General features: G+C 49.3%; 2 protein-coding genes and 1 long non-coding RNA gene across 4 annotated transcripts in view; 1 reads left to right on the top strand and 2 right to left on the bottom strand.

Annotated features, from left to right (window-relative positions):
• Positions 1 to 25,628, bottom strand: part of LOC309524643 (uncharacterized protein) — a 189,885-nt gene that overhangs the window by 43,951 nt on the left and 120,306 nt on the right. The gene's annotated exons all lie outside the window — the stretch shown is intronic.
• Positions 1 to 25,628, top strand: part of LOC309525168 (uncharacterized protein) — a 115,329-nt gene that overhangs the window by 50,975 nt on the left and 38,726 nt on the right. The window lies entirely within an intron of this gene.
• Positions 15,923 to 24,966, bottom strand: LOC309525498. The gene is made up of 3 exons (XR_014216353.1): positions 23,824 to 24,966; positions 16,538 to 16,849; positions 15,923 to 16,069 (listed from the first exon to the last, which is right to left on the bottom strand). It is a non-coding gene; the product is annotated as an uncharacterized lncRNA (long non-coding RNA).

Raw genomic sequence — 25,628 nt, 5'->3', positions numbered from 1 at the left:
CTGTGGTATGGATACCCTGCACTCCCCACCTTCTAACGACAACCTCTTCGTCTGTCCTACACTGGTCTAGACACTAAAATATGTTGACAACTTGCCAAGGAAGACACAGCAAAACCTGTGAGAGATTCAGGATTGTGGAAACTCAGAGTTCCATATCTTGCTGAACGGATTTCTCTTGCCAAAAGGCTTGTTTCTTGCAAAAGAAAATCTTATCCCAAGGCGAGTTGGCTTCCACAAGAAAGACAGCGGAGTTCCCAGTTTATCATGCAAGCAATTCACAGTTAGTTCTTGAATATCCCGTAGTTCTTTCCCATGGGTCTTAATAGCTCTGTTGATTAGAATGTGGCGCCAGGGACGCGGACTTATAAAAAATATTGGGGGGGCCCGGGAAAGCTCGTGAAATGTAAATAAGCTCATGAATATGCAAATAAGCTCATGAATATGCAAATAAAGTGGCATCGCCCCCTCGTGAGCGAATAGGGGAGAGCGTGCTGCTGCCTATTAATCAGCTCCGGAACAGCTGATAGGCGGGAAACCTGGGGCTAGAGGCAGGAGCCCCCGCCCCCGGGGATTCCCTAATCTCGCGGGGGACGGCCGGGGCTCTCCGGCTAGGGCGCGCGGCTGGCTGGCTGGCGAGGGAGCAGGTGGGGAGGAGGCGGGGGACGGCGGCGGCGCCCGAGATTATTGGGGGGGCTGAGCCCCCCCAAAAAATTTTTTGAGGGGGCTCAAGCCCCCTCAAGCCCCATGGAGTCGGCGCCTATGTGTGGCGCTGATAACACCAAAGCAGCCTGCAGGTTGAATACCCATAGAGGACAGCTACGAATTTCTGCCTTGCAGTGCAGCTGGACTTAGGTGATCCTCAGGGTTCTTTCCATCCCTACATACAAGTTTATGATTATATGAACATTTGCACAAATCTCCTGATGAAATCAGCTGCCAACGGTTCTCCCTCTCCCCACATTCACCCCATCAGAGTTTTGCTCTTGCTTACCCATTTGTTGTCCCTGGGCAAGATGGGGCGAATACACCGAACCACACAGCTGATGTCTAAGCACCTGACCTCGGCTTAATGTGGACCCTAAGCCCCTCCTTTGGGACGCGGGTGGCGCTGTGGGTTAAACCACAGGGCCTAGGGCTTGCCGATCAGAAGGTCGGTGGTTCGAATCCCCGCGACGGGGTGAGCTCCCTTTGCTCGGTCCCTGCTCCTGCCAACTTAGCAGTTCGAAAGCACGTCTAAGTGCAAATAGATAAATAGGTACCGCTCCAGCCGGATTGTTTCCGTGCGCTGCTCTGGTTCGCCAGAAGCAGCTTAGTCATGCTGGCCACATGACCCAGAGCTGCATGCCAGCTCCCTCGGTCAGTAAAGCAAGATGAGCGCCGCAACACCAGAGGCGGCCATGACTGGACCTAATGGTCAGGGGTCCCTTTACCTTTACCTATCTGTGTATAAAGCAAAATCAATGGCCCAGATTTTATATGGTGCAGAGGTTTGGGGTACCTCAAAAGTCTCTGGTTTGGAACCCCCACAGAATTATTTTTTAAGAGTCCTTTTAGGTTTACCCAAAGACTTGCAATCTGCCATGGTCAGGTTGGAAACTCACATGTTGAGCATAGATAGCCAAATAGATAAAAGAATCCTCTGCTATTGGTTTAGAATTCAACAGATGGAATTCAACAGGCTACCAAAAAAATGCCTGATTGAGCTCTCAAATGGATTACCCCTTAAAAACTGGGTACATCACGCTGCCCAACTGATGGGCAAATATGACCTCTCAGTGACCGAGATAAAAGAACTTCCTTTATATTCCCAGAATAAACTCTGCTTATAGAGATGGGAGACACAGAGGCATACCAACAAACAAACGTGTTTGCATCAGGGGATGTCCTGAAGTAGAGGGACCTTATGCATTATATCTTGCGCTGCCCCTTATACAATGAAGCAAGAGAACAATTTTTAGCACCTATAGTGACAAGGTCCCCTGGCCAGAACCCCTCTGACGTGACTTTATATCTCCTCGCAGACAGAGATAAGTATGTGACCTGGCGTGTAGCACTCTTTGCTAGGAAAATTAGAGCAAATTATATAGCCAAGATAGCCACCAATTGTAAAGGAGATGAATTTATTTGACCCTATCTACATCAAGTTATATTCTATCTTTATCAACAAACTCTGAATATAATTGCACATTGTATTAATTAACATTATTTTTTAATATATTAGTGGTCATGTGGTGATTTTAGCCTATAAATTTTATTGTTTAATGTCTTAACCTGTATATTAAGGTACTTTTATAGCTCTGTTTAGAGTAGGTAATGTATTGATAATATAAATGTTTTAAGTTTTTTTGTATTAATCCAGCATATTTTCTTTTAATTGTTAAATGATCCTGTGTACATTGCGGCAGCCTTTGGCTATGTGCAATAAAACTGACTGGCTGACTGACTGACTCCTTAAGGCGAGTGATAAAGCAGGATATCAAATCCAAAACTCTTCTTAGTTAAGTATTTCTATCATTCTACTTCAGGCATAGGCAAACTCAGCCCTCCTGATGTTTTGGAACTACAGTTCCCATCATCCCTGACCACAGGTCCTGTTAGCTAGGGATCATGGGAGTTGTAGTCCCAAAACACCTGGCGGGCTGAGTTTGAGGAAGGCTGCTCTTTAGCATGGAAAGGGACTTGGTTGAAGGAGCCGCTTCTCTCCGCGTCTAACCACGCGCCGCCAGAACTGTTGCTTACTGCAGTGTGTATTGATTTATATTTTTTTCCTTTTTTTTACAAGGGAAACGAACCACGTGAGCACCCCTGAGATCTCCCCTGCCTTCTATGCATTGCTCTCCCCCCCATGTCTCTCCCACCTCCCCGATGCTTTTGCCTCCGCCTCTATTAGTGTCTGCTGGGGGCTGCTGTGTGTGTCTCTGTCTGTACAGTGGACCGTTCCCCTGCTGAAAAAGTTTGCTGACCCGTGTGAATCTACTTGATCTAGCATGTCACCATCTAAATATTCTCCCCTCCTCGTCCTCCTCCCCCGCTCCCCGCTTGCTACCTGCTGCTCCTTTAAGGACTTTGGGAAAAGAAGGAGGATGCTGGCTTTCTGGAGAATACCAACTAGATGATTTTATGAGTAATATTTGTGTGCATCAAGTCGGTCACGACTGGACCTAATGGTCAGGGGTCCCTTTACCTTTAAGCCCCTCCTTCCTTCTTTAATTCCCCTATGCACATGAGTTGTTCCTCCATCAACTTTTGCTCACCCACATCTCCTCCTCCCTAAATCCAGTCAGATATCCCCTATGAGGTTGATGTAGCTCCCTAAGTCAGATTTTCAAAGTATAGCACAGGAGGAGAATGCTTCATGGACAAGGGGGTGATTAAGACAGGAGCCGGCGCCTTGGTGCAAAGATCCCTCTGCCCCCCCCCCTTCCCAGAGTTGCTGACCGTTTTTTAAGGGAGCTTGCACCAAGCTTGCACATTATCTCTAACAAGCCCCTAGAACAAAATAAAATGAAAAGGCAGAAGAAAATCTAATGAAGTCCTCAATTCCAGTGTGAGACACATTCAAGACTGAGCAGTTCTTCCAAGTCATCCTCATGATTCAAATCACCACATATCAAAAAGTTAAAGCGATCACCAGTTTGTTGTTCTTTAAAGAAATTAATAAAGTCACAGACAATGAAGTTCCCGGCCAATTTGTGTTTAAGTACGAAGCTGACGTTTTCAAATATTTGGGGAGGGGGTGTAAAGCAGTGACACCCTGAACCTAAAAAGGACCCAAAACTTGGGTCACAAAAGCTGCAGCCCTAACTGCACTTACCTGAGAGTAAGCCCTGCTGAATCAAATAGGACCTTACTTCTGAGTAGACAGTAGGACTGCAGCAAGAAACACAGTTGGGAATTAGGGCCTTCTGTTTTAACGTCTCAACCAGAGGAAAATGCAATATTGGAGATTAGGGAGAAAGGATGGAATATGAATAGATTGGGGGGAGGGGGCTGAGGAGAGACCAGAAACCACAGGTAGCAAGACAAGGCACCGCATGTTGAGATCTCTGAAAGCAGGGGTGGAAACTTGAATAAAATATTGGGGGGGGGGGGTCGATCACATGACCAGGGGCACAGACACCATTTGAATGGCAATGGCGATCAACTTCGGGAGTGCCGGCCCCTCAAATATTTTATTGGGGCGGGGACAAAGGGACCTCGGCTTCTAGGAGTTTGTTCTATGGCTTAAAGTAACAGCGTATCATGATGACAGGAGTTCAGCAGTGGAGGGGTAAGGGGGGTGTTTTGCGGCGCGGGTGAGTCATCCTCGCCCTCAAACTCCCACTACGAGGGGGGCAAGGCTTTAAAGAGCCCCCCCCATGCCCACGCCACCGTCCCAACCGTCCAGTTCCCCACCTGACCCTGGGGCCCCTCACATCTCACTCGGCCGTCGCCAGTGCCTACGAACCCGAAACGTCCGCCAGCCTCGACGGGCAGGATAGCAGCAGCAGCAGCAGCAGCAGGGCTCGGGAGACGGCTCCTCCTCGCCGTGCGCCCCCGTTGCCTTCGCCCGCGGCTCCTTCTCGCACCAGCACTGCCGCCATCGCCCGCTCCTTCCGACACACTCTTCACCACTGATACCACGAACTACCGTAACTTCCGACGAGGCCCGAGGAAAGGAAAAGGGAGGGCAGAAGTTGCCGGGAAAGGGGCGGGAGCGGGAGCCCGTGAAGCCGTGGACGCCGGGCAAGTCGGGGCAGCCCGCTGGGGCAATGGCAATGCCGATCAACTTTGGGAGTGCCGGCCCCTCAAATATTTTATTGGGGGCGGGGGCAAAGGGACCTCGGCTTCTAGGAGTTTGTTCTATGTCTTAAAGTAACAGCGTATCTTGATGACAGGAGTTCAGCAGTGGAGGGGTAAGGGGGGTGTTTTGCGGCGCGGGTGAGTCATCCTCGCCCAGTGGCGTAGCGTGGGGGGTGCCAGGGGTGCCGGCCGCACCGGGCGCAACATTTTGGGGGGCGCGTTTGGCCGGCCCCCCTCGAGGAAGCGGGAACCTCTCCAAGGCTCAGCGCGCCGTCGGTGGAGGAAAAGAGCCGCGCAGCAGCAGCAGCAAAGCCGGGAGCTGCTTGCAGGGCTTTGCACGGCTCTAGCTTTGCTTGCTTTACAGCCAGGAGGAGGGGGTGGAGCTGAGGAGGAGGGAGGGAAGGAGAGCCATGCCAGCAAAGCGGGCAGCAGCCGCTTACACGCGAGGAGGGACAGACGGGAGCCATAGCGAGCCGGGAAAAGCGCTGCGTAGCCAGCAACAGCTGCTGCAGCCTCAGCTAGCAAAGGTCCGTGCGCTCTCTAAACGGAGCAATGAGGCTGCAGAGGGACGGCAGGGCACAGGAGGGCTCTGAGCCACGAGCGCAGTGAAAACCTGTAAAAAAGTTTTTTTTAAAGGCTGCTGGGGACAGGAGGGCACGGGATGAGGGAGAGGGGGAAATTACTATTCTCCCAGCGTCTCAGCTGATCCGCTGAGCAGGACTTGGGTTGCAGGGGATTCGCCATTAGCTGTGTAAAGCAGCAAAGAGGGAGAGAAGGAGCAAAGCGGGAGAGGAAAGGAGCTGCTTACACTGCTGTAAGTGGCTGCTGTCCGGTTGGCTCCTTTAAAGCAACAGTGCTCTTTCCCTCCCCCCTCCCCGCTCAGCTCTCCGAAAAGCTCCTTCTCCACCCACCCCATGCGAGCTCCTTTTCCCCTTATTAGCCACATCCTTCTCCACCCACCCCACGCGTGTTCCTTGTCCCCTTAGCAGTGGCGTAGCGTGGGGGGTGCAGGGGGGGCCGGGCGCAACATCTGGGGGTTAGGGTTAGGGGGCGCAAATCCACGGGTTAGGGGGCGCAAATTACTTGCCTTGCCCCGGGTGCTGACAACCCACGCTACGCCACTGTCCTCGCCCTCTAACTCCCACAGGAGGGACGCTGACTACGAGGGGGGCAAGGCTTTAAAGAGCCCCCCCCATGCCCACGCCACCGTCCCAACCGTCCAGTTCCCCACCTGACCCTGGGGCCCCTCACATCTCACTCGGCCGTCGCCAGTGCCTACGAACCCGAAACGTCCGCCAGCCTCGACGGGCAGGAGTCCAGCAGCAGCAGCAGCAGCAGCAGGGCTCGGGAGAAGACTCCTCCTCGCCGTGCGCCCCCGTTGCCTTCGCCCGCGGGCGGCTCCTTCTCGCACCAGCACTGCCGCCATCGCCCGCTCCTTCCGACACACTCTTCACCACTGATGCCACGAACTACCGTAACTTCCGACGAGGCCCGAGGAAAGGAAAAGGGAGGGCAGAAGTTGCCGGGAAAGGGGCGGGAGCGGGAGCCCGTGAAGCCGGGGCAGCCCGCTGGGCTATGCGCAGAAGCGGTGCCTGCTCTGTTGGCGGCATATGTGCCAGCTCCCTGGGGGACATGGATCCCCAAGCACCCCCAAAACTCCCCATGAAGGAGCTGGGCACCCACAAATTTCGGTGCACGCTCCATGGCATCCACAATCCCCGGCACCTACGGTAGCCCCTAGGGAACAGCATCCCAAGTTGCGCTTAAAGAAGTTGCGCAATCGAAAACAGCAACTGATCTTAAATACAATAAACGAATTGTTCGTTTATTATATTTTAGAATAGAATAGAACCTACCCAAGTGACGCTGACATAACCCCCCCCCCCACACACACAAATGCACTAACTATTACCCTCCCTCTCCACCCCACTTCTTCTACAACCTTATTCAGGATATAACACTATTGTCTCACTTCAGATGTAAAAAAGAAAGGACTCTGCAACATGAAAAGAGATAGAATGCATGTACTTTCTTAAACCAATAAAATCTTTCATAAAATTATTTAATAAAGGAGTCCCTGGGAATGGATCATCAATGGGTCATCAATGGCTACCACATGAAGTTCACATCCCAGCTAACTTTGCTGCGCTGGCATAAAGTGTGATGAGTGGAGAAAGGGGGGGATTGAATTAGATTTGGATTAAAGAGTGGGAGGTGGGTTCCAGAAAGTAGCCTATATGTAGTCCTATAGGTGTTTACTTGAGGCGTTTTGGACCATCTGACTTAAGCACCTTTGTGGCGCTTGTGTTGGGTATAAATGTTTACAAGCAATGTTGTCAGTGTTGTTCACAACATTCTGGATTTGTTGGGGTGTTGGGGTAGAGATATGGGTATTGGCACGCTCTGGCGCCAACATTGTGCTGGTTGCCTGCTGAGTTGGCCATGCATGCCAAGTTAACAACAACAACAACAACAACAACAACAAAGTTATTTATACCCTGCCCATCTGGCTGGGTTTCCCCAGCCACTCTGAGCAGCTCCCAACGACTGACTCACCACCACCACAGCTCAAGAGGCCTCATCAGGCACTGGGACACCGCTGCTGCTGCTGCTGCTGCACTGTGAGTTGGGGAAGGCCGCTCCCTCCTCCTGCCAATTCCACCTGGCCCAGGGGGCGGGGCCCAGACTGACTCACCACAGCCACAGCTTAAGAGGCCTCATTGAGGCAATGGGACACAGCTGCTGCTGCTGCTGCACCATGGGTGTTGAGGAAGGCCACTCCCTCCTGTAGGCCCATTCCAAGAGGCCTAGGGGGCGGGGCCCACACTCGCCACCGCTATAGTTTTAATGACACTGGTGTTGCTGCAGCAAATGTTAAAAATGTTTTTATATATTTTAAGTGTTTTAAAGGGGTTTTTACTTTCTACTTTGTTGTACCACCGTGAACGGTGGTTTTTATTGATGTTTTTTATTTTGTTCCATTTTATTTTGGTTTGGGGTTGGATATTGAGTGGGGTGGGGATTTGTTTTTGTTTGGTATAATTGTTTTTGGTTTGATTTGTTTTTCTATTTTGTAAATGGAGGTTGGTTTGAGGCTTGGGATTGCTACCGTGGAGGGGCGAGGGAGGTATGGCGGTGGGGGCAGATGTCATAGGTGAAGGGGAGAGAGATACGGATATGCTTGTACCCTTTCCAATCTGCGCCCCATCCCGAGGGACAAAGGTAGGGTGAGCAAGGATTACTCACCTCCGTCACTGGTGTTGTGCAATGCCAGGTCTATAGGCAACAAAACCGCCACCCTGCGAGACTTCTTCACCTCGCAGGGGGTCGACCTGGCTTGTGTGACTTAGACCTGGGTGCGCGAAGGGGAAACTGTTACCTTTTGAGAGATGGCGCCCCCGGGTTTCTCCGTCCTCCACCAGTCGCGTACTGTGGGCCGGGGGGGGAGGGGTGGCATTATTAATCCGGGAAGATTGTTCTTTCAGGGCTCTACCATCACCATCGATTCCCAGCATTGAATGTGTTGGCCTAGTGTGGGGCTCCGAGGAGAGCTTGGCTGTCTGGCTGGTGTACCGGCCACCTAGCGCACCAGCAGCCACCCTGTCAGGCCTGCTGGAGGCGGTGGCCGGCTGGGCCTTGGAGTTCCCTAACCTATTGGTATTGGGGGACTTCAACATCCATGCTGATGCCACTCCCTCCACACAGGCTCTGGACCTGGTGTCTTCCATGGCGACACTAGGGCTCTCCCAGTTTGTTTCGGGCCCCACACATCAAGCAGGCCACACGCTGGATTTGATCTTTGGCGTAGGTATAGATGTGATCATGTCTCCTTCAATTAAGGTGCCATGGTCTGATCACTACGCTCTGAAAGCCAGGATTGATTTTCCACCCCCACCCTGCTTAGGTGGCGAGCCAATTTGGGCTCGCCCGCAGAGGCTGATGGACCCTGATACATTCCGCCAAGCCTTGCGGGACCTTGCTCCCCCTGGCGACTCACTGACTGAGCTTGTTGAGGGCTGGAATATCCAGCTCCTAGCAGCCATCGATGAGATCGCACCTAGGCACCCTCTGCGACCCCACAGAAACAGGGCTCCCTGGTTTACCGAGGAGCTTTGGAAAATGAAGCAGGACCTCAGACGGCTAGAGTGAGTATGGCGGGGTGCCCGTGACGGAGCCTTATAGGGTTTTTATGAAAACCTACGAGATGGCGGTGAAGGCCGCTAAGAAGTCCTACTTCTCAGCCTCCGTTGCCTCCGCTAGCTCTTGCCCGGCGCAATTATTTAGTATAATTAGGTCTTTAACGTCCCTTGAAGGACAGCCAAATTTAAATAACAATTTGACACACAGCTGTGAGGCATTTACGAGCTTTTTTGCGGAGAAGGTCCTGTAGCTCCGCCATGACCTCCCTGCCAATTTGGATACAATAAAGGAACTGGAGGCCCCTCGACTGTCCTCGGGTCCAGTATTGGACCACTTTGACCGGATATCCCCAGCCGATGTGGACAGACTCCTCCGAGCTGGAAAGCCCACCACTTGTCCTCTTGACCCGTGCCCGTCTTGGCTGATTAGAACGTGTCCAGACGAGGTGCGGGCCCCCCTGGGTGATATCATCAATTTGTCCCTTGGCACCAGGATATTCCCAGGGGAAGTGAAGGAGGCAGTGGTGCGTCCGCTCTTAAAGAAAACATCATTAGATCCCTTAGATCTATCCAATTACCGCCCGGTTTTGAATCTTCCATTCCTGGGTAAGGTGATTGAGAGAGCGGTTGCTGAACAGCTTGGTAGGTTTCTGGATGAAACATCGGCTCTGGATCCATTCCAGTCCGGCTTCCGCGCTGGTCATGGGACCGAGACGGCTCTGGTCGCCCTAACAGATGATTTCCGCAGGCAGCTGGATCGAGGCGGGTCGGGGCTGCTGATTCTTCTAGACCTGTCAGCAGCCTTCAACATGGTCCATCAAGAACTCCTGGACCACCGCCTTGCCGACGTGGGGATCCAGGGCACAGTCCTTCAATGGCTGTGCTCGTTTCTCCCTGGTCGGGGACAGTGGGTGGCGCTTGGGGGGGAATTGTCATCGCGCCACTTCTTGGTGTGTGGAGTGCCTCAGGGTGCAATTCTCTCCCCTATGCTTTTTAACATCTTTATGCGCCCCCTCGCCCAGCTTGTCCAGAGTTTTGGGCTGGGTTGCCATCAGTATGCCGATGACACCCAACTCTATCCGTTGATGGATGGCCATCCTGACTCGGCCCCAGACACACTGATCAGATGCTTGGAAGCTGTGGCTGGATGGTTACGTGGGAGCCGGTTGAAGTTAAATCCTTCGAAGACAGAGGTCCTCTGGCTGGGACGGGGCAATATGGGATAGAGGGGGCAACTCCCATCTCTTGCGGGGGTGCAATTAGTGTCAGCATCGTCCGTTAAGAGTTTGGGTGTAATCTTCAATACCTCCCTCTCTATGGAGGTGCAGATTACAGCTATAACAAAGGCGGTATTTTTCCATCTCTGCCAAGCTAAGCAGTTAGCTCCTTATTTCTCTCGCCCTGACCTAGCCACTGTGATCCACGCGACGGTAACCTCCAGATTGGATTATTGTAACTCGCTCTACGTGGGGCTGCCCTTGAGACTGACCCAGAAACTCCAGCGGGTGCAGAATGCTGCTGCGAGACTCCTTACGAGGTCTTCGCTGCGAGATCACATTCACCCGGTGCTATACCAGCTGCACTGGCTCCCGGTGGAGTACAGGATCAGGTTTAAGGTGCTGGTTTTAACCTTTAAAGCCCTATATGGCCTAGGACCCTCGTACCTACGGGACCGACTCTCCTGGTATGTCCCACAGAGAAATTTACAGTCTGCAAATAAAAACATCCTGAAGATCCCAGGCCACAGAGAGGTTAGGCTGGCCTCAACTACAGCCAGGGCCTTCTCGGCCGTGGCTCCAATCTGGTGGAACACTCTGTCATAAGAGACTAGGGCCCTGCGGGACTTGACATCTTTCCTCAGGGCCTGCAAGACAGAGCTGTTCCACCAGGCCTTTGGTCAGGGGGCAGCCTGACCCCCTCCTCTGGCAATCTGCACAGAATGTTGCTTAATGGTTGCCATCAATTTGATTTTAATTAATTTTTTAATGAATGTTTTTAGAATGCTGGATTATTTTGATTGTTGTTAGCCGCCGTGAGCCCAGCTTCGGCTGGGGAGGCCGGGATATAAATAAAATTTATTATTATTATTATTATTATTATTATTATTATTATTAGCCATTATAATAGGGGGGGAGGAGGAAGACAGGCCATTCGCTCTGTCGTTTGTGATAGGGAATGGTCAGTGAGACATGTTAAGCACCTTTGTGATTGGCATAAGGTTTACAAGCAATGTTGTCAGTGTTGTCAACAACGTTATTGGTTTGTTGGGGTAGGGCTATGGGTTTTGGTACGCTCTGGCACCACCATTGTGCTGGTTGTGTGTCAGATTCTAGCCTGTTTGTGAATTGTTTTATTGAGATCAGGAGTATTGTTTTAGTTGGTATGGGTCCCCCCCCCCTTGTTTTCTTTTTCTTTTACCCACTGATTTTATTTATTGCTTTTGTGTGGTGAAGAAAGAGACGGTGAGGTTGGCGGGGGTGTTCGTCTATTTTTGTTTGTGTGGTGGTTCTTTTTGAAATACTTTATTCTCACTTTATTGTCACTTGTGCAACTTGTATACAGTGAGATTACACGGGCACCCCCCATTCAGCTCTCTTAGTCTGAATTCCCCTCCTTTACTGACGCACACCCACCAAACCCGAAAGTCCGTTGCCCTGTTGTGATCTTTTCATTCAGCAGCCTAACAGCCCACGGATAGAAGCTCATCTTTACCCTGTTGGTGGGACTAATCCTGCTTCTATATCTTCTGCCTGAGGGCAGGAGATCAAGAAAGTGCCGGCCAGGGTGTGAACCATCCCTGAGAAGTTTCCTCACTCTCCTGAGGCAACGTGCTATGGGTAGAGTCCTTGGGAGGGGGGCTGAGAGTGGGGGTTGTTGGGGTGATTGGGGAGTGGAGAGGGTGAATTGTTGGGATTGGGGTGGGATTGGGGGGTCTCTATGGAGGGGCAGAGTGGGGGGGGGATAGTGACGATGCTGGCAATATTAATGTCATGGGGGGACAGGTGAAAGGGAAGGGGTCACCAGTCCATCCATTCGAGGTGAGTTCCGGATACTTCATTCAGCTGATCACATGCCAGTTGCGTTGTTTTCCATACCGTATCAGAAAAGCGTCAGTGTGGCTAGGAAACAAAGAAAGTTTCAACTGTAACATTTTAAACAGTTCGTAGCTTTCCCTCCACAAATGTGGTCTCAAACGGCAGATACGACGGCAGAGTGAACCTTCCCCCCCCAAAAAAAATAAAAAGTATTTGAAGGCAGAATGGCTCCCCCCACTTTATCGAAAGTTCAAAAAATACATAATTATATGTGCACTAAACATGGCCAGACGTAAATAAAAGAGAGAGAAACAAAACCCGTGTAGAAGGGAAAATAAAATAAATATAAACTGTATATTTTGCAAGGTTGTTATTGTCCTTCACCAGATCATAACCTGTTGCAATATTTGTAAGTGTCAGGGGTTCAGGAGCAGAGGCGAGGGCAAGGGAGGAAACAGAGAGCGAGGGGGAGGGGGCAGAAGAAAGGATGAGTGACGACGACGACCCGAGATCTCCGAGTCTGTCCAGTGAATCAGAAGATTCACAAAGAGGAGCACCAGTGGCAAGGGCAAGGGGGGAGACTAGGGGGACACCCCAGGAAGAAAGAGCCAGAGGGGACTCAGAGGGGAGCAGTTGGAGATCGGGACCTACGTCACCGCCAGAGAGTAGGGAAGAGGAAGAGCGCCTGGGAACTAGCGCTGGCAGCTCACAACAGGAGGGAGGGCACGAGTCAGGAGTGGCCACACCTTCATCGGGGAGCGAAGTGACGGTTAGACGGAAAGTGGAAGGTTGGGCGCGCGCGCCAAGTTCAAATGCACAGGAAGGTGGCGCAGTAGGCAGCCCGGAAAGAGAGCCAGGTCCTAAAGCCCGGCGCAAGGAGACAGGGGAGTCAGGGGGGTCAGCGTCAGAAGAATCCCGGAAGGGAGAGACCCAGGGGGGCAGAGGGACCCAGAGGAGAACTGTCAGGCGGAAAAGGTGGAGCAGGGCTAGGATATTAAGTTGGTGCGCAAGGGGCGGAGATTCAGAAGGAGCTTCGCCGACCTAAGCATAAGGCGTAGGGTTGCACGCAGCAGCTCAAGAATGGAGACTGTAACTCAATAAAGACTTTTAATCAACAACCGCTGGCTAGCGTGATCCTCTGTGAGCTAGGATCTGGAAGTAACCCTGACAGTAAGAATGGCTTTATGACTAACAACAATGGGAAGTGAAGTGTGGCGAGGTGACTAATCCTCGAAGCTTTGCTGATCTCTTTTAAAAAAAGGTTGGTTTGGGGTTTAATTCGTTTTGATTTGTTGGAAGCAGCTCAGAGAAGATGAGGGTCCCTGATTTTGCATGCCAAACCCCTGCACTGACTGTTTCCGGTCGTAATTCTACGACTGAGCTGGGACCTGAACCCAGATTTCCAGGCTAACATAGACTCTCACATGCGGATCTGTTATTTTTCGATAACAGATTGGCAAATTAAATTACAGGAATTTGTGGAGATGGCTCAATTGACTAGCAAACTCAGAGGAAACTCAAAGCAAAAATTTGCGGGAAAATGGGATGGTTATAAAAGATATGCTCAAATCTACAATAATAGTTTTGACTCCGTGCTAGCGTTTGAGTGACCAAGGAAGTAAAAGCAGGTGGATAACAATTAAGGATTTATTATGTTTTCTGGATGTATTGGAAAATTTATATAGAAAGGTTTATTCTTGATAACGAATGGGCGTAGGGAAGGGAGAAAGGCACTTTTATTTATGGGGCTTGGGGTTAAGTGTGGTGCTTGTGCAACGGTGTGGGGGCTGAGGGGTCCATGTAGGGCCGGGTGCCCTTGAGGTCATCGCCTCGGACCCTCTGGTGACCGGCGGAAGGGGTGAAGAAGACATGCCCCCCCCTTCCGTATCAGAAGCATTGTAAAAATGGATAAGGGGGAGGCTGATTTGTTAAGAGATGTAAAGGCAATATAAAGTTAAGAAATGCATAAGAAGTGGTTTTATAATTTATATGTTAAAATTAATAAAAAAATATTATAAAAAAGGTGAACAACTTTGGTCGGCCCTTTTGTCTGCCCTCATGGCCCTTCATTTCATCCATCCTTTCCTCCCCATCTTATACTCATGACAACTCTATAGACAGCAAGGTGGTCTGACACCTAAGGACTGGCCCAAGGTCACTCAGTGAGCTTCATGGCAGAGTAGGGATTTGAACCCTGTTTCCCTGGTCCTTATTTTGAAGGGGGGGGGGCTTCCTCGAGTTGTGTGTGTGAGAGAGAAGGAGAGCGATAGGGAGACACTAAGAGAAATATATTGGAATTTAAATTTTGTTAAATAAGTCCCACCCAAGGGAAAAAGTTCTACTGAATCCACTGGAACTTTTTTCTATGTTGCCGTTGTCGGCATCCGTCTGTCTCGAGAGACAATGACGTGACTTCCCCTCCGCCCCCCAAAAGTACCTGAAAGCAGAATGGCTCTTTTTTTCCTCTATTGAAAGTTCAAAAAGTTCATAATGATATGTGTGCTATACATGGTGTTATGTAAATAAAAGGGTGAAAAAGAAAAAGAGGAAATAGAACCTGCGTAGACAGGGAAATAAATTGCCCCCCCCCAAAAAAAAACTGTATACAGTAGTACCTCCGGTTACGTAACCCTCTGGTTACGTAAACTTTGGGATGTGAAAGGGCAAACCTGGAAGTATCTGACCAGGCTTCACCACGCACGCATGCACAGAAGTTTGCGGAAACCTCAGGATCCGACCGGACCTCCAGAACGGATCCCATCCACAACCAAAGGTACCACTGTATTTTGCAAGGTTGTTATTCTACTTCGTCAGATATTAACCTGTTACAATATTTGTAAGAATGTCTTTATGACTAACAACAATAGGAAGTGAAGTGTGGCGAGGTGACTAATCCTGGAAGCTTTGCTGATCTCTTTTAAGAAAAGGTTGGTTTGAGTCTCAATTTGTTTTAATTTGTTGGAAGCAGCTCGGTGTGGCTGGGGTAACTCAGTCAGATATGTGACTCTAATTTTGCCTGCCAAACTCCTGCTCTGGCTGTTGCCAGTAGTAATTCTATGACTTAGATGGGACGTGAACCCAGATTTCCAGACTGTGGAATGCAATCCACTCGGAGCAGTCAAGTACAACATTCCTTGTAATGCTAGAGAAGACAGGCGAGGGAAGGTTTGGTCCAGCCAGTCGAAACTTGTTCTTCCTGGCTGGAGCATCCTTCCTTTTGCATGTGATAGGAGGTGGGCATGACTTAACCTGTCCAGGTAACAAAAGGACAAGTCATGCAGCACACTCTCTCTTTTTCACTTCCTTCTACGTTTGGCTAGCTTTGAGCTAGGATTGCCCTGCTAGCTTCTCAGCTAGCAGAGGCCCTGGTATCATTCCTCCCTATGGGGTCGATCCACATGTACATATTTGTAACTAAGTCTGCCTTCAGGGATCACACTGTGCTCTGCCTGATGTAAGTAAATTTCTTTTATTGACTTTGAATAGAATTGTGGTGTCTTTATTCTTTTAAGAGGGAATCAAGGGAACCTATCAGGAGCATACAAATCAGTCTGACATTCAGTCAGACATGCTGAATTGTAAAAGAGTGAGAGCCTGCAACCTTACACAAGCCTGCAACCAGCTATCTGTTGTGCATGTAAAAAAGAGGGGACTGTAAACTCTGCTAAGTAAAGGAACTTGCTAGCAAAAGTTAGGAAGGATATTAATAAACAATATATCCTCTCCTGCCACCCTGAACATTTGCACAGTGTGTGTGTGAGAGAGAAAGAGATTGTGACAGGGAGACACTTAGAAAAGGATATCAGAATTTAAATTGTGTTAAATAAGTCCCACCCAAGGGAAACAAGTTCTACTGAATCCACTGGAACTTTTTTCTATGTTGTTGTTGTTGTCATCCATCTGTCTTGCGAGACAATGGCATGACTTCCCCTCAACCCCCCTAAAAAAACATAAATCAAGGCATAGTTGCTTTCTTTTTTCTTTATTGAAAGTTCAAAAAGTACATAATTATATGTGCACTAAACATGATGAGACATAAATATATATTTGGAATGATCGTCCCACAGGAACCTTCTGGTATGGAAAGATTAGCTGAAGGGCAGTACCAAGGGTCTAGAAGTGAAAAAAGATGTGTTAATTTAAAATAGGGCAAGAGTAGCTATCAAAAAATTCGGGAACCATGATATAATAATACGATGCAAGAAATAATGTATTTTTGTTTTGTTGTAAACTACCCTAAGATCTGTACTCTTACATTACCATACATTAATATACAGGTGTGTATATTCTTACTATCTTACTACTTTTTTCTTTTTCATTTCAACTCTCTTTCTTTCTCACTCTATCTTTTAATAAATGAAATTCTTATAATAGAATATTATTATTTTTAATTTTTAAAAAACCTGCCCTGAGATTTTATGGAGAAGTGTGGGTAGTAAATTCTATTATTAATAATAATAACTGATAGGAACAAATGCAAACCAAAAAGAAATTCATGCAAGCAGCCGCCCTCACCCCGACCTCTTCCCCCACCCTCAATCCCAGTGGTGAATCCATTTGACAGTAACTTCAGAACCTCACCGTATACGCTAAGGAAGACTCGATGGAAACATTTTTTCCCCATAGTATCTTTAAGTTGGTATTCTCCAGCAAGTTGTTTGTTGGTGTTATTGATAAAGAGGTCATTTCCCCGTAGATAGAAGTGTTCCTTGAATGAGCTATTGTAGGGATTCAGTTTTCCTCCAGTTATGAGTAAAATGTCAACATTAGGATCAGATGAACTGCTCTTATTAATAAAAATTAAAATGTTGGGATAACTGGGAACATTAGCAAAGATCATCCCAGATGAACCTTCTGCTATGGAGACGTTAGCACCAGGGCAGTGTGTGGAACCTGGAAGAAAATGAGGGCAACTCATTAATAGAATTCTACCACTAACCAGACAGATTAAATCTCACATCTTAAGAGAGGCAGGATATCATTACACCATACAAAAAATGGCACCTGTCAGGGAACTGACATGGGAGGTAGAGGCGGAGGGAAGGCTCTCAAATGATGCTGGAGAAGGGCCCAGCAGGGAGAGAGGCAGCTCCGCAGATGGGGAAGCAAATCAGCGCAACGCCAGGGATATAGGAGCGTCTCCACCCCCATCGTTCTACCCGGACACTGAGGTCCAGCACCGAGGGCCTTCTGGCGGTTCCCTCACTGCGAGAAGCCAAGTTACAGGGAACCAGGCAGAGGGCCTTCTCGGTAGTGGTGCCCGCCCTGTGGAACGCCCTCCCACCAGATGTCAAAGAGAACAACAACTACCAGGCTTTTAGAAGACATCTGAAGGCAGCCCTGTTTCGGGAAGCCTTTAATGTTTGATGTATTATAGTATTTTAATATTCTTTTGGAAGCCGCCCAGAGTGGCTGGGGAAGCCCAGCCAGATGGGCGGGGTATAAATAATAAATTATTATTATTATTATTATTATTATTATTATTATTATTATTATTATTAAGGGGCTGATGGGGGAATCGGCGAGAGGGCTCCAGGACTCTTCACCGGACACCAGCGGGGAGAGCACAGGTCCTCCGCTACCCACACCCATCCTGCACAGAAAACTTCCGCGCAGAGAGAGTAGTAGGAGACTGGGTGTCAAACAACTTTTATGTTGGAAAAGATTTAAGAAACGCCCACTGATGGATTCTGCTAGCGACTGAGGCAGCCACGAAGTGAAGGGCTGCCCAGACTGAAAGGTTTAGCAAGGCAACAAAGCCTGGAGAGGCGGCAACTTACGCACAAGCAACCCATACACATTACAGCACCTTTGCAATTGCACATTTGGTAAAGGTCATATTACACTTGTTGAAGGCAGTTTGGAGGCTTTAAGGATCCCATCTTTGGGGGGCAGACTATCCTCATTGGCATGGCAGGTTCGGTTCACCCTCTGTGCCCCAGGTGCCGGCAAATGCCACATCGCTCCTGCTACTGGGCTGAATACAACATTTTACAAACTTGTCTTAAGAGTCCTTACACTTTGAGGCATAAACTTGCAACACTGAACTAGCAAATCTAGTTCCACACTTTTCCTGGTTTCTTTACTTTTCTACTGAATCGCATATTCCAAAATTTGTAATCTTCAAATTTCTTCCTCTGTTAATTTCTATTAGCTGCTATTCTGCAGGATTTACTCAAGACCTGCTCGGTTATTTACTTGCTTATAAAAGTAGAGGTAAAGATACCCCTGACCATTAGGTCCAGTTGTGACCGACTCTGGGGTTGCGGCGCTCATCTCGCTTTATTGGCCGAGGGAGCCAGCATACAGCTTCCAGGTCATGTGGCGAGCATGACTAAGCCACTTCTGGCGAACCAGAGCAGCACACAGAAACGCAGGGACCGAGCAATGGGAGCTCACCCCATCGCAGGGATGTGAACCACCGACCTTCTGATCGGCAAGGCCTAGACTCTGTAGTTTAACCCACAGCGCCACCCACGTCCCTTACTTGTTTATAATGGTTCTTAAAATCTTCAATAAACATTTTGCAGTGCTCCTTATTTTCTTTATCATCCTTTTCTCTTACCCTGTTTGTTATGCCTGCCAATTCAGCACATTCAAGCATTTTAAACAGCCACTTTTCCTTAGTGGGCACCATACTCGCAGCGGCAGAGGAAGCCAATAGGGCACCTGGGGCTGCAAACATGCCCTGCGCCCAGGGGCTGGGTGAGCCACCCATGTGGGCAGGGCCAGCTGCCCATGGGGTGGGGTGAGCCGGGGCAGGAGGCTCCGTGCGACCTCCAAGGAGTCTGCCTGCCTCCTCACATTCAGCCACCCTACAACTGAGGGCAAGGCAGCGGGCGGACTGTTTGGGGCAGAGCAGAGCCTGTGGGTGCCCAAGCCACCGCATCTCTCCTGGACGCACTGGAGGTCCCGCCGTGAGTGCCGCCAGGCATTTTGTCACCCCCCTTAGTGGTGACAGCCAGGGCAACCTGCCCCCACTGCACCCCCCCTTCCTCATTCTCCACCTTGTGTCAATAAGACTCTAGCCACAGTGGTGGCATATAATAATAAATTATTTTGCTTTTTAGGGACTTCTGTTGTTACCATTCCCAAGAAGAATGCCTCAGCCTTTTTTGAGGAAGGTTTTCTTTTTAATATCTTTTTTAATTTAGTGTGGCAACATCAACACGTTGGAAGTTCCTGCCTATACACACACACACACACACACACAACTTGATTGTTAAAAACAAACAATCCCGCAAAGCGGTTTACAAAAGATTAAACCAGTAAAAGCAAGCAATACTTGAAAACATACAAAAGTCAAAGTACTCAAGCAGATCAAAATTACCTCAGCTTTCTAAGCATTTGGGTAGGCTTATCTAATCAAGAATGTTTTTAGCTGGTGCTAAAATATTATGTAGTACTAGTGCAGTGGTCGTTTAACGGGCCCACGAGGTGCCCCCAAACTGAGCCGCCCACTCGGCAAGTTCCCACGCGCTGTGCTAAACCAGTGCAGGGGGACTCACTTCCATGGCACAGAAAATTGAGTCTGTGCATGTGCATATGCCAGAAATCGCATCTGCACAGACACAAATGCCAAAAATTGTGGGCATGCGCACTTATGTGCACGCACAATCCGGCCCACAAAGGGATCTCCACTGGAGTGTACCGGCCCAGGCAAGGTAAACCTTGCTGACCCCTGCACTAGTGATATCAGGCAGGCAGCTTCCCTGTATTCTTTTCAGCACCTTCTGAAGATATTCATACTTAGACATATTTAGGCAAGCGTACTTGGTTATTTGAGGGATGCGGGTGGCGCTGTGGGTTAAACCACAGGGCCTAGGGCTTGCCGATCAGAAGGTCAGTGGTTTGAATCCCTGCGACAGGGTTAGCTCCCGTTGCTCAGTCCCTGCTCCTGCCAACCTAGCAGTTCTAAAGCTTGTCAAAGTGCAAGTAGATAAATAGGTACCACTCCGGCAGGAAGGTAAACAGCATTTCCATGTACTGCTCTGGTTTGCTACCCCCGAGTTGGTCACGACTGGACCTAATGGTCAGGGGTCCTTTTACCTTTACCTTTACTTGGTTATTTAGGATGTTTTATGAGTTTTAATTTGCTCCAGTCCATTTTATTGCACTTTTAAATGGTTGTAACTTTTTAGTGATAATTTTATTGTTCTATCTTTTTTATAAGGTTTCTACAATCCAGTGTTATATGAATTTTATGAAGTAAATAAATAAATTCAGCGCAACACACCCGCAAGTAAACTGCAACTGTTTTTCTTATTCCTGCTATTTCTTAATCCCTAAAAGCCTTCCACCTGAAAGCGTATTTTGCCCGGGGCAGCCACACAATTGAGTTAGCTGGGGTGTGAACTCAGCTTTTTCTGGGCAGCATGCCATGCTCAGCTGTGGAAGTGGAAAAGTATTTAAGAGAACTGTCATGTACTGTAATGTGAGCTGAATCTCTTAATAGCCCTACAGCTCTGCTGTTTACTCGCTAGCATGAGTGAGGAGGGATAATATTAAAACAATATATTCTCTCCTACCTTCCTTAACATCCTCACTGTGGTATGGATACCCTGCACTCCCCACCTTCTAACGACAGCCTCTTCGTCTGTCCTACACTGGTCTAGACACTAAAATATGTTGACAACTTGCCAAGGAAGACATAGCAAAACCTGTGAGAGATTCAGGATTGTGGAAACTCAGAGTTCCATAACTTGCTGAACGGATTTCTCTTGCCCAAAGGCTTGTTTCTTGCAAAAGAAAATCTTATCCCAAGGCGAGTTGGCTTCCACAAGAAAGACAGCGGAGCTCCCAGTTTATCATGCAAGCGATTCACAGATAGTTCTTGAATATCCCGTAGTTCTTTCCCATGGGTCTTAATAGCTCTGTTGATTAGAATGTGGCGCTGATAACACCAAAGCAGCCTGCAGGTTGAATACCCATAGAGGACAGCTACGAATTTCTGCCTTGCAGTGCAGCTGGACTTAGGTGATCCTCAGGGTTCTTTCCAACCCTACATACAAGTTTATGATTATATGAACATTTGCACAAATCTCCTGATGAAATCAGCTGCCAACGGTTCTCCCTCTCCACACATTCACCCCATCAGAGTTTTGCTCTTGCTTACCCATTTGTTGTCTCTGGGCAAGATGGGACGAATACACCGAACCGCACAGCTGACGTCTAAGCACCTGACCTCAGCTTAATGTGGACCCTAAGCCCCTCCTTTGGGACACGGGTGGCGCTGTGGGTTAAACCACAGAGCCTAGGACTTGCCGATCAGAAGGTTGGCGGTTCGAATCCCCGCAACGGGGTGAGCTCCCGTTGCTCAGTCCCTGCTCCTGCCAACTTAGCAGTTCGAAAGCATGTCTAAGTGCAAATAGATAAATAGGTACCGCTCCGGCCGGATTGTTTCCGTGGGCTGCTCTGTTTCGCCAGAAGCGGCTTAGTCATGCTGGCCACATGACCCAGAAGCTGTACGCCAGCTCCCTCGGTCAGTAAAGCAAGATGAGCGCCGCAACCCCAGAGTCGGTCACGACTGGACCTAATAGTCAGGGGTCCCTTTACCTTTAAGCCCCTCCTTCCTCCTTTAATTCCCCTATGCACATGAGTTGTTCCTCCATCAACTTTTGCTCACCCACATCTCCTCCTCCCTAAATCCAGTCAGATATCCCCTATGAGGTTGATGTAGCTCCCTAAGTCAGATTTTCAAAGTATAGCGCAGGAGAAGAATGCTTCATGGACAAGGGGGGGGGGGATTAAGACAGGAGCTCGCCGGCCCCGTGGTGCAAAGATCCCTCTGCCCCCCCCCTTTCCCAGAGTTGCTGACCTTTTTTAAGGGAGCTGGCACCACGCTTGCACATTATCTCTAACAAGCCCCTAGAACAAAATAAAATGAAAAGGCAGAAGAAAATCTAATGAAGTCCTCAATTCCAATGCGAGACACATTCAAGACTGAGCAGTTCTTCCAAGTCATCCTCATGATTCAAATCACCACATATCAAAAAGTTAAAGCGATCACCAGTTTGTTGTTCTCTAAATAAATTAATAAAGTCACAGACAATGAAGTTCCCGGCCAATTTTAAGTGTTTAAGTACGAAGCTGATGTTTGCAAATGTTGGGGTGGGTGGGTGGGTGTGTAAAGCAGTGACACCCTGAACCTAAAAAGGACCCAAAACTTGGGTCACAAAGGCTGCAGCCCTAACTGCACTTACCTGAGAGTAAGCCCTGCTGAATCAAATCGGAACTTACAGTAGGACTGCAGCAAGAAACACAGTTGGGAATTAGGGCCTTCTGTTTTAACGTCTCAACCAGAGGAAAATGCAATATTGGAGATTAGGGAGAAAGGATGGAATATGAATAGATTGGGGGGAGGGGGCTGAGGAGAGACCAGAAACCACAGGTAGCAAGACAAGGCACACTTTCTGGGGAGCAAGTCTCACACACAGTTGCTTGGGCAGAGGACTGCAGAGGGACCATAGTTGGGTTGTGCGTGTGTGTTTTTCAGAAAAACGTAGAATTGGAAGGGACCCTGCGGGTCATCTAGCCCAACCCCCTGCAATGCTTTTTACCTTGCATTGGTCTCAAAAACCTTCAGTGTCTTTTTTTCACTTGGATAGGCAATTAACAGGTTTGTTTCACAAATAAGGGAGAAGGAGGGTTGCTGGCTTGGTTTGATTTGCCTTTGTTCTAGTTTTTAGCATGTGCTTAGCACCGTAGTTTCAGGCTGTGAGCCGCCCTGATATCTATGGGTGGAGGGCCGTAGTAGTAGTAGTAGTAATGATGATGATATTTTTCGCAGGGCTTAGAGTGAGCGCGTGATGGCCAGCTGCTGGAATGAATGGGGTCGGTGCTCAATGGTCTGGTCTGCTTTACAACCCCTCGGAACCTTGTTAGGGGGGTGGGAGAGGAGAAGGAGCCCACCCCTGAAGAATAAGAAGAGAAGGAGGAGGAAGAGGAGGGGGGGGGGAAGGGAGGAGGCTTTCCTTCCCCGGGGTAGAGTTGGCCGTAACATTCAACACAGGGCAGGATTCCAGGGAGAGAAACCAGGGCAGCTGCTGCTACTTATCATGACTTGGGCAAGATGTAGCGGAACAGGACAGGCAATAGGAGCCTGTAAGCAGGGCTGCAGGTGCCTGCAGGCTAAAAGGGAAGAAAAACCAAGGCAACTCTCCGCAGGAGCGGCTCCTATGAGCAAGACGTCCCTGCCGCTGTCTCCAGAGACAATGAAGTGTGCCTCCAGGGAGAAGTCAAACAGCTGCATTAGCAACTTCCTGTGAAAAGAACTCCAACACTCCACTCTAACCTGCCAAGGCAAACCCTTGATAAGTTCGAGGAGGAGGACTGGGTAGGACCCAAGACTACCAATCTTGCCCAGTTACAGCGCCATAAAAAATGGCCACGTGGTGGTGGGGGGCAGTATATTTCTAGGTAGTCGAGTTGTGTCCCGCATGTTGAGATCTCTGAAAGCAGGGGTGGCAACTTCAATAAAATTGGGGGGGGGGGTCGATCGCATGACCAGGTGCACAGACACCATTTGAATGGCAATGGCGATCAACTTTGGGAGTGCCGGCCCCTCAAATATTTTATTGGGGGCGGGGGCAAAGGGACCTCGGCTTCTAGGAGTTTGTTCTATGGCTTAAAGTAACAGCGTATCTTGATGACAGGAGTTCAGCAGTGGAAGGGTAAGGGGGGGTGCTTTGCGGCGCGGGTGAGTCATCCTCGCCCTCTAACTCCCACAGGAGGGACGCTGACTACGAGGGGGGCAAGGCTTTAAGGAGCCCCCCCCCATGCCCACGCCACTGTCCCAACCATCCAGTTTCCCACCTGACCCTGGGGCCCCTCACATCTCACTCGGCCGTCGCCAATTGCCTACGAACCCGAAACGTCCGCCAGCCTCGACGGGCAGGATAGCAGCAGCAGCAGCAGCGGGACTCGGGAGAAGGCTCCTCCTCGCCGTGCGCCCCCGTTGCCTTCGCCCGCGGCTCCTTCTCGCACCAGCACTGCCGCCATCGCCCGCTCCTTCCGACACACTCTTCACCACTGATGCCACGAACTACCGTAACTTCCGACGAGGCCCGAGGAAAGGAAAAGGGAGGGCAGAAGTTGCCGGGAAAGGGGCGGGAGCGGGAGCCCGTGAAGCCGTGGACGCCGGGGAAGCCGGGGCAGCCCGCTGGGCTATGCGCAGAAGCGGTGCCTGCTCTGTTGGCGGCATATGTGCCAACTCCCTGGGGGACATGGGTCCCCAAGCACCCGCAAAACTCCCCATGAAGGAGCTGGGCACCCACAAATTTCGGTGCACGCTCCATGGCATCCACAACCCCCGGCACCTACGGTAGCCAAGGGAACAGCATCCCAAGTTGCGCTTAAAGAAGTTGCGCCCAATCGAAAACAGCAACTGATCTTAAATACAATAAACGAATTGTTCGTTTATTATATTTTAGAATAGAATAGAACCTACCCAAGTGACGCTGACATAACCCCCCCCCACAAATGCACTAACTATTACCCTCCCTCTCCACCCCACTTCTTCTTCCACAACCTTATTCAGGATATAACACTATTGTCTCACTTCAGATGTAAAAAAAAAAAAGGACTCTGCAACATGAAAAGAGATAGAATGCATGTACTTTCTTAAACCAAGAAAATCTTTCATAAAATTATTTAATAAAGGAGTCCCTGGGAATGGATCATCAATGGGTCATCAATGGCTACCACATGAAGTTCACATCCCAGCTAACTTTGCTGCGCTGGCATAAAGTGTGATGAGTGGAGAAAGGGGGGGATTGAATTAGATTTGGATTAAAGAGTGGGAGGTGGGTTCCAGAAAGTAGCCTATATGTAGTCCTATAGGTGTTTACTTGAGGCGTTTTGGACCATCTGACTTAAGCACCTTTGTGGCGCTTGTGTTGGGTATAAATGTTTATAAGCAATGTTGTCAGTGTTGTTCACAACATTCTGGATTTGTTGGGGTGTTGGGGTAGAGATATGGGTATTGGCACGCTCTGGCGCCAACATTGTGCTGGTTGCCTGCTGAGTTGGCCATGCATGCCAAGTTAACAACAACAACAACAACAACAACAACAAAGTTATTTATACCCTGCCCATCTGGCTGGGTTTCCCCAGCCACTCTGAGCAGCTCCCAACGACTGACTCACCACCACCACAGCTCAAGAGGCCTCATCAGGCACTGGGACACCGCTGCTGCTGCTGCTGCTGCACTGTGAGTTGGGGAAGGCCGCTCCCTCCTCCTGCCAATTCCACCTGGCCCAGGGGGCGGGGCCCAGACTGACTCACCACAGCCACAGAGGCAATGGGACACAGCTGCTGCTGCTGCACCATGGGTGTTGAGGAAGGCCACTCCCTCCTGTAGGCCCATTCCACCAGGCCTAGGGGGCGGGGCCCACACTCGCCACCGCTACAGTTTTAATGACACTGGTGTTGCTGCAGCAAATGTTAAAAATGTTTTTATATATTTTAAGTGTTTTAAAGGGGTTTTTACTTTCTACTTTGTTGTACCACCGTGAACGGTGGTTTTTATTGATGTTTTTTTATTTTGTTCCATTTTATTTTGGTTTGGGGTTGGATATTGAGTGGGGTGGGGATTTGTTTTTGTTTGGTATAATTGTTTTTGGTTTGATTTGTTTTTCTATTTTGTAAATGGAGGTTGGTTTGAGGCTTGGGA

Source organism: Podarcis vaucheri, assembly GCF_965113315.1.
Source record: "Podarcis vaucheri genome assembly, chromosome: 2".
Taxonomy (NCBI): domain Eukaryota; kingdom Metazoa; phylum Chordata; class Lepidosauria; order Squamata; family Lacertidae; genus Podarcis; species Podarcis vaucheri.
This window is presented reverse-complemented; position numbering and strand designations above follow the sequence as displayed.